General features: G+C 42.2%; 1 protein-coding gene across 1 annotated transcript in view; it reads right to left on the bottom strand.

The window, feature by feature from the left end:
• Positions 1–9,766, bottom strand: part of lrrc7 (leucine rich repeat containing 7) — a 334,407-nt gene extending 324,641 nt beyond the window's left edge. The window contains exon 1 of the mRNA XM_061883598.1: positions 9,397–9,766. The gene's annotated coding sequence lies outside the window, so the exon portion shown is untranslated. The remainder of the gene's footprint in view (positions 1–9,396) is intronic.
• Between the last annotated feature and the right edge of the window lie 271 nt (positions 9,767–10,037).

A 10,037-nucleotide genomic window follows, 5' to 3' on the forward strand; every position in this document is an offset into this window, starting at 1 on the left:
AGAGCCCAAAAAAAGTCTGCAGGCTATAGAGCGTTTTCTATTCGGGCTCCAGTACAATGGAATGCCCTCCCGGCACCAGTTAGAGATGCTACCTCAGTAGAACCATTTAAGTCCCATCTTAAAACTCATTTGTATACTGTAGCCCAGGGGTAGGGAACCTATGGCTCTAGAGCCAGATGCGGCTCTTTTGATGACTGCATCTGGCTGTCAGATAAATCTTAGCTGACATTGCTTAACATGATAAGTAATGAATAGGGACGGCTTGGCGCAGTGGGGAGAGTGGCCGTGCGCAACCCGAGTGTCCCTGGTTCAAATCCCACCTAGTACCAACTTCGTCACGTCCGTTGTGTCCTGAGCAAGACACTTCACACTTGCTCCTGATGGGTGCTGGTTGGCGCCTTGCATGGCAGCTCCCTCCATCAGTGTGTGAATGTGTGTGTGAATGGGTAAATGTGGAAGTAGTGTCAAAGCGCTTTGTGTACCTTGAAGGTAGAAAAGCGCTATACAAGTACAACCCAGAGAATAATTCCGCTGGTAATCACAGTGTTAAAATAACGTTCAGATTATAAAACATTCTCTTGCATTTTAATCCAACCATCCATTTTCTATTGCACCTGTCCAAGATGTCGCATTAATGGTAAGAAGTATTATATTTACTATTAGTTAACTTTAGAATAACAATGTTATTAAAAAGAATAAGAGACTTATTATTCTATAAAAATGTTGGTGTTACTTAAAAATGCACGCATTTAGTTGTATTCAGTGTTAAAAAATATTATATGGCTCTCACGGAAATACATTTTGGAATATTTGGCTTTCGTGGCTCTCTCACCCAAAAAGGTTCGACCCCTGCTCTAGCCTTTAAATAGACCCCCTTTTTAGATCAGTTAATCTACCGTTTCTTTTCTTTTTTCCTCTGCCCCTCTCTCCCTTGTGGAGGAGGGGCACAGGTCCGCTGGCCATAGAGGAAGTGCTGGCTGTCCAGAGTCGGGACCCGGGGATGGACCACTCGTTTGTGTATCGGTTGGGGACATCTCTGGTCTGCTGACCTGTCTCCGCTCGGGATGGTCTGCTGCTGGCCCCACCATGGACTGGACTCTCACTATTATGCTAGATCCACTATGGACTGGACTTTCCCAATACTATGTTAGACCCCCTCGACGTCCAATGCATCCGGTTTCCGATGGAGGGGAGGGGTCACATACATCTAAGGTCCTCTTCAAGGTTTCTCATAGTCATTCACATTGACATCCCACTGGGTTGTGAGTTTTTCCTTGCCCTTATGTGGGCTCTGAACCGAGAATGTCGTTGTGGCTTGTGCAGCCCTTTGAGACACTTGTGATTTAGGGTTATATGAATAAACATTGATTGATTAATTGAACACATTTACATACACGCGCACATTCACTGTACGAACCTACATACATACACTCATGCATACATTCATGCTTTAGCAAACACATATTCATGCATACAAGTGTACACAACAACACTTATACAAAGACATACCCACGTCATACAAAACACGGCACAGCTTAATCTATCTTTAACATAACAATGTAAAAGGTTATTGTTGCACTTGAAGCGATCGTAATGTTGATAATAGAGGTAAACATTGATTTTCATCATCAATATTGTAATTTATGTTGGCGTTGTCATCGTTTCAGTTGTAGTGCAACAATGTTCATCAATAATGTGTTATCTTCTTCACTAATTTGCTTTTCTTTATCATTTCTGATATCATATTTGTATAAATCAAATAGGGCTGGGCAATATACACAATATATTGCGGGTTTGTCTCTGTGCAATAGAGATGCGCGGATAGGCAATTATATCATCCGCAACCGCGTCACCAAAGTCGTCATCCACCCGCACCAACATTTTATCAGAAACGCATCCGCCCGCTGAAATACATCAGAGGTCGGCCATCTTCACCACTCACAGAGCGGTTTAAATCCGTTTCACACAGTAACGAAGATAACGGGAGCCGTCAAAGTTCTCGCGATTATCCAATTGGCGTTCATGCTGATGACAAGAATATGGGCGTGCTGTGAAGCCATTGCCTTTGACACCTTCAACAACATGTACACACCGAGTGTTAGTCTGGCATCATGTCGTGTGCAGCTTCCGCAATCACACGTACAAGATTGAAAGGCATACTGGGTGACACAGAGTACACTGATGGTTGTGATATAAACAACTTTAACACTTACTAATATGCCCCACGCTGTGAAGCCACACCAAACAAGATTGACAAACACATTTCGGGAGAACATCCTCACAGTGACACAACATAAACGCAACACTACCTGAATATATTTTACTACCCCGCGCCCCCGACCCCGCCCCACCCCACGCACAGGGTGGGGTGGGGGGGGGGAGTTTGCTGCTAGCGGGGTGTATAAAATAGTCAGGTTTTGTCATGGATACAAAGGATTTGGGGTATTTGTTGTGTTGCATTTATGTTGTGTTACAGGGAGGATGTCATCCCGAAATGTGTTTGTCAATCTTGTTTGCTGTGGCTTCACAGCGTGGCGCATATTACTAAGAGCGTTACAATTGTTTATATCACAACCATTAGTGTACTCTGTGTCACCCAGTATGCCTTGCAGTCGTGTGCGTGTTGCTGCGGAAGCCACACACAACATGTTGCTGGACTGACAAGCAGATCGTACATGCTGTAGAGGGCGACAAAGTCAATGACTTCATAGCACGCCCTAATACTTATTATCTGGGTGACTGCCGGTAGTCATTCTAGAGAATATTTGCGTCTCCTATTGACTTCTTCACTTTGTGACACGGGTCTTAAATGGCTCTTTGAATGGCAAAGGATACCCATCCCAGAACCATGTATATCGAATATTTCCGGATGATTCAACCGCCACCCGCCCGAATCTAATTAAAATCTATTTTTTCGTCATGTCACCCACCCGACCCGCGGTTTATCCGCGGACTCCGCGGGTGAGACCGTAAACCGCGCATCTCTACTGTGCGATATAGAAAATGACTATATCGTGATATTCGAGTATACGTTCTCACGCAGTTGCTTTTAGCTGCTGGCATTACACTACAGGCTTTTCTCACTCTTTCCTGTCCCTCCTTCTCACAGACAAAGGCACCTTCTTACATACGTCACATACTCTCACGTCATATTTCACATACGTATACGCCCTCGTGGAGCAGAGAGGTAGCAGCATGGGTAATGTTAGCTGTGATGCTAGCAGAGCCGTGCGAGTGGTAATACGAGAGAAAGAAGGTGAGAATGAAGGAATAATTGATTCCCAAGGAAAAAAAACAGTAGGGGTCCATCGTCTGGTGGTGGTTTGGCTTCAAGTGGGAATATATCGACCAGCCACTCCGTAATTTGTCAAGTGTGGGCCAAAAGCGTTGCTATAAAAAAGTAGCATCACTGCTAACATGTAACATCATTTTAAAAGTCACCTGCTAGAGAATGAAGAGCGCTTGAAACATCTCCGTTCAGTACCACACGCCCACACCATCAAAATGCCGAGACAAACATTTCCAGATCAACACCGTATGAAAAAAAAGTCAACAGAATTTAATAACGTCGGTAGTAACCTACCACATAGCGAAGGACGAACACTATTTGATTTCCTTTACGCAGCACATTTATATTTGACATTTAAAATGTCTCTGACAATCTTGCACTTTCTGTTTTGGAAATGACATGAATGTTTGTGCCATTGCTTAATAACTGTTTAATAAATACAGTTTTGGTTAATTGACTTAGTTGTGATGTCCTTTTCTGCATGAAAGTTTAAAATGAGCATATATTAATGCAGTATGAACAATAATGTTTTAATGTAGACACATAGAATCATCATACTGCTGTGATTATATATATTAAGTGTTAATTTAAGGCCAAGGCAAAATATCGAGATATATATCGTGTAAAGCGATATGTCCTAAAAATATCAAGATATTAAAAAAAAGGCCATATCGCCCAGCCCTAATATCCTATTTGCTGATAGTTCAGTTGTTTATGTTTTTGGTTTTTGTTGTTGTCTTTCTCAATCTTGTACTCCTCTTGGCCCCACAATTTCCCCCTCTGTCTTCATTTTTCTTATTCTTATTCTTTCTATCCCCTTCTGCTTCGGTCCGGCTTCATCAAACACTAAATATATCCGAATATTTAATAAAGTCAAATACAAATAAGGTAACAAGAGAAATATCCCATACTTATCTTGTGTAAAGTAAATCTTCACAGCAGATATGGGCATCTACATCAACAATATGAGTTACATGAGTGGCTGGGAATGGACAGATTGAAAAAAAAGAAGTTTGCCAACATCTAAATTATTTTGAAAAACAAAAATTGGCCGCTTATATTTGAATTATGGAGGGGATTTTCTCTAATCTATACAATGCCAAAATATACTTCCAGTCGAAAATGTATACATGCATTCATATAAATCGGATAATACTGTTTTCAAAATGTATTTTAACTAATCAGATCCAAGCCAATACTAACTTTAGTGGTCATGATTAGGGATGGGTACTTTTCACATTTGAACTGATACTGCCATTTTCTGGTACTTAGGAATCCAACGGTACCAGTTTTCTGTACTTTTGTGTGTGTTGTTTAATGACAATTGTTGGATAGTAAAATACATTTTTTGTTTGTAACATTTAAAATGAGCTGATAATGATAACGGTGATTTCCAATTATTTCTTGCTTTCTTACACTTTGGAGTGTTATTTACATGCTTGCATATAGTTGCAATACCAAGAAGTTAAATGGCAGTAGTGTATAGACAACAGTGTGTTGCCTAGCTGATTGATTGATTGATTAAAACAGTTATTAGTAGATTGCACAGTTTAGTACATATTCCGTACAATTGACCACTAAATGGTAACACCCGAATAAGTTTTTCAACTTGTTTAAGTCGGCGTCCACGTTAGTCAATTCAATTCAGCTAGGAAGTCGCCTTTGCCATGAAGCTGAATGTACCAATCTAGTCCTCTGTTGCGCCCTACAAAGTGTTTACATACTATAAGTATTGTACCTATTACCCACTTGCTGTTTGATTGATGTGCATCTTACCGGTAGTACCGACGGAATTTGCGTCGTAGTGGCTGCTTTTGGCAGAAGCTCTCTGTGTCATGCTTTTGTGTTTCGCTCTTTTTTTCACATATTACTATATATATATCCATCCATCCATTTTCTACCGCTTATTCCCTTTCGGGGTCGCGGGGGGCGCTGGCGCCTATCTCAGCTACATATATATTTTATTTATTTTTTATTTTTTTTTTGCCTTTTGGTTCGTTACCCTTTGGGACTGTGTGACAAAGGGTGGCACTTTCGTGACTTCTGCAGTGCTTTTTTGTGGACTTCTGGATTTGCTTCTCCGGAGCCTTTTGGCCATGGAGACCAGCTGCTGGGTCGCTGCCACACCAGAGTCCGTTTGGAGAGACTGGAGGAGATGCAAATGAAGAGACAGGGCTGCAGAGCTAGCACTGAGCACCGGGACGGACAGGCTTCACAGTGTCTTGGCTGAATGAGCAGGTATCGGACACCTCAGTCTCCTTAGATGCATCCTCGGTCATCCATGCGGACTGGAAACTGTCCGAGTTATTGGGCAGCCGAGAGTGGAGTCAGCTCTCTTGGTTGCTTTGTTGGGTCTGCTCCTGTCTCTGGCCATACGGCCCCCACCCCAGCAGATGATGGCGTGGAACACCGCAGAGGCCACCACAGTGTATATGTTTATTTTACTTTTTATTCATAGCTGTATGTAGAAGTAGCTGGTTGCATCAGCTCTGCTCTTTTAATGTCTGTAATGTCCTTTGTGTTCTTTGAAGTTTTATGTTTGATGCTCCTACATGTGTGTAACAGGGATGTGTTCTATGGCTATGAGTTGTTTTTTCCCTTGGCCTCAGTCTGGACCCCCTCTTCAGGGGCCCAGGCTTAGACTAAATTTGTTTTTTGTTTTTTTTCTCTCTGTCAGCGATCCTGTTCTGTCTCCCTGTAATGTTTGTCTGATTTTGAATGGGATTGTGCTGAAATTTTAAATTTCCCCTCAGGGATTAATAAATTATTTCTAATTCTGATTCTGATTTGTGATAAAAGCACTATATTTGGTACGAATCAATAGTCATGATTGACTGCAGCTAACAGTTTCTCCAAAGCAGCATTCGTGTATTTGTTTGGCAGAATTTATTGAATCAACCAGTACCAGAACAATGGCAAAGTCTTGGAACCCAGTAAAGATCTATGAGGGAGAACTGTAGATGTAGACTGGTTGAGAAAGTTGTTTGAAGTCAAATAGCAGTAGTGTATAGACTAAGCTCTTAGTCTATACACTAAGCTCTTTAGTTCAAACAATTGTACACAAGAAAAATACATTGCACATTAAAAGGGCATGTATAAGAAGGTTCAAGAAAAACCCAGAAACCACCAAACTTAAGCCTGCAATTAATTGGAAACTGCTGAACCAGCAGTATCCCTGTCCACATTGAAGCCAGCTTTGAATGTTTTAACAGGACAATGATCCAAAACACATGGTTGTAGTTTTTACACCGTCTTATAAGGTTTTCTTCTCTCTATGCAGCCATATGTCTGTTTTTTATAAGGTCGAGCATAATTTGAGAATGTGATCAGTTGGAAAGGAGGCAGTACAATTGTGTGTGTGTACAGTGTGAAGAGGAGTGTACTTAGCACGCAGCCCTGTGGGGCCCCAGTGGTGATGGTTGATGTACTGGTATGTCGTAGTAGAAATGTGTTGTCTAGCTTTCACACACAGAGCGGTTGGTTAAAGTCCTGCTGTCCAGCTGTTTAGTCAAAGGTTGCAAAGTTTTAGGAGGAGTTTGTTTGGTAAAATCGGAATAAAGTCAATAAAAGGCCAGTTTTTCTGTGCTGTTGTTGAGCACCCAGTAAGCACTGCGTTTGGTTGATGTTGCTCAGGCAGAGTCTTACTTCTTTAAAGCTCACCACAGGTGCAGTGGACAAAACACAGTGTCCTTGTTGTCCCTGTCAAAATGACCATGAAACAGGTTTATTTCCCCTGCTCGTGACAGACAACTGTTCACATATGTTGTTCCTTTATAGTCCATTATTACTCTTGTACCCTCCCTCAGGTTGGGTGTTAAAGTCATCTTTAATAGGCCCTTATATTCCAATTTGGCCCTTTGATGATCACTTTTGGGGCAGCACGGTGGGAGAGGGTTTAGTGCATCCGCCTCACAATACAAAGGTCCTGAGCAGTCCTGGGTTCAATCCCGGGCTCAGGATCTTTTTGTGTGGAGTTTGCATGTTCTCCCCGTGACAGCGTGGGTCCCCTCCGGGTACTCCGGCTTCCTCCCACCTCCAAAATCATGCACCTGGGGATAAGTTGATTGGCAACACTAAATTGGCCCTAGTGTGTGAATGTGAGTGTGAATGATGTCTGTCTATCTGTGTTGGCCCTACGATGAGGTGGTGACTTGTCCAAGGTGTACCCCGCCTTCCGCCTGAATGCAGCTGAGATAGGCTCCAGCAACCCCCGCAACCCCAAAAGGGACAAGCGGTATAAAATGGATGGATGGATGGATGATCACTTTTGGCTGTGCCGTAGCCCCTGCTGTGTCCTGACCTTTAAGCTTGTCCCTAATATTAGTAGCAGCCGTACCTCATGTGTCATCCATGGCTTTTGATTGGCAATGACACAGATCAGAATCCAGAATGTAACATTGTCCACACAAAAAAAATATATTATCCATTACAGTGGTGGTGTACTCTTCAAGAGACTGGCATATTAGTGATCCCTGACCTCTGAGTATATTCCAGTTTTCGGAGTATAAACAGTCTTGGCGCTCAGAAATAGGAAGTTCAAGCCATGTTCTGAGTGACCTCGTTGTGAGCCCAGTGGACTCAATGGTGAATAGCCAGATATACTGAGGGTAGAGCAAGATCACTATGGCCCAGATGGGAGTATGCCTTTACCTTGTAGGCATTAGGCACATAGGAATACACCTGGCCCGGAGTTTTATCTCCTCTGTTTTCAAAAACCAGTAAATCAGTCAGTATGATTGAACTCCTCCCACAGTCAAATTGTGTCCATCTTTTGCAGATTGACTGAGAAAACTACAGGACAGTTGTGATCTTGTAAGGGATGAAATTATCCTCTAATGAACGAGATGTGCTTCCAGTGTTAAATCCAAGGAGTTCAGCATGAGAAGATTAGCAAAAAAATGAAACCACCACTAAAACACCATGAAAACTCAACACAAGCTCAGAGCAAACCCGGACCCTACATTTATTTAGCAATCCATTATTTTGGTCAAAACATAACTGAAGTTTGTTTCTTAATTTCTTTTAACTGCTATGTCTCTCCTGAAGCGTAGGCCTGCCTTACACTTTTAAAACTACTGCTCTATAATATACTTTGTTGTTGTTTACCTGGTGATTACATGTTGATACATAACAGTTTTAACTGAATTTAAAGTTTTATTAGTTTGTATTTGCTAAACAGACATACAGTCAAAGCTGTGGTTTTAGACTGCTTGATGCACACAAAAAACAGGGTTGCACTACAATTCACTTTTGTCTAGGTATATAAAAAAAATGTTTTAATGTGTCAAATATAATTCAAACGTTACAATTTGCTGCAAAATACTGCAAATTGTGACTCCCGTGTTCATAGTTCTTCTAAGCCACTGCGCTGCATATTGTTTACTGAAGCAGAACAGAAGTATCTGCAGTAGACAGAGCTGTGAAGATGTGTTGTTTCCTCCTACGCTGTCAGGCAGTACCTCTACAGGGACTAAAGCACACAACTAACAGAGATTGAAAAAGCGGTAAAATATCTGATTAAGCCTCCAACTAATGCAGCTCTTTTACAATGACATTTTCAACACCTGATCCAAAACAGTCCAGTGTCCTCAGATGGTACTGAAAAGGACTCCCATTGGGGAAAGCAGTAAAGCAGAAACTCCCCGATGGTGCAAAACTGAGTCCTAAGGGCACGAAGGAAGCAGCTGTCGTCTTACCCGAGGTCACTTGCAGTTTTAGGGAAGCCTGGCAGAATGCATGCTATGCACTAGCACGTCAAACCCTCCGAACGAGTACTAAGAAGTGCGGAGTCCGCGGGGTCTTGTTGGAGTTTGGTTTTCGTGTCAATCATATGTTAAATTTGAGAAGAAGTTTAGACTATGCCATGTATTGTGTAACAGGTAACTCCATAACAGACAAAACAATAATTATTTAATTAACACCCCTCCTCTTCTTAGTTGACGCAAAACATTTGTGGTTCATATGATTTAGTTTTGTGATTCCTTTACATGACTGATACTGTACACAACCTGGCTGTCTTTCCTCTCACTCCCACGCATGCACAACTGTCAGAGCCTGCATCCCATGATTCATAACATGAACAATTGAATGATAAAATGCATTCTCACCAACAAATTGCCCTTCTTCTTCTCCTCTTTTTTTCCTCAACCAGCTTTTTGCAGCGCTCTGGCGTTCTTTTTTTTTTCTTCCTATGAAGAGAAGAGGAAATCACTGGAATACTTTAGACCATCATTGTCCTTCTTCCTCTGTCCCTCGCTCTCCTCATTTCCGGATTTCTCCACAGTCTCTGAAGGGAAACAGGAGCATCAGTGATACACTGCTGTGCGCTCCGCTGCAGGAGGCTGAACGTCAATCACACAACGTAACCTTGGAAACCACCACGCCCCGCCTCTAGCTTGTCCTGATTGGTGGGCGATGGCAAACCAGAAGTCACAAGTCCAAACAGATCCACAGATGGATCCTGAAAGCTGTGATGGGATCATGTGTAGAGCCAAACAAACAGTGAAAGATTGCAGTACTTGTGAGTTCTCCCTCTGTCTCCCTCTCTTCTCTGACTTCAACGCCTTTATTTTAGAGTTGCCTAGCAACAAACAGGCAATGTGCACATTTACTTTGCCAGGCAGGGGAGATGTAGGAGAGAGAGGAAGGAATTCAAGTCCTGAACTCTCTTTCTCTGTGTTGAGGTGTGTTGAATATTTTAATTCTCTGCAGCAAAAAGCACATCCTCTTCTGTACAGTAATAGCAGCA

The sequence above is a fragment of the Nerophis ophidion genome, linkage group LG22 (assembly GCF_033978795.1).
Source record: "Nerophis ophidion isolate RoL-2023_Sa linkage group LG22, RoL_Noph_v1.0, whole genome shotgun sequence".
In the NCBI taxonomy this organism is placed as follows: Eukaryota; Metazoa; Chordata; class Actinopteri; order Syngnathiformes; family Syngnathidae; genus Nerophis; species Nerophis ophidion.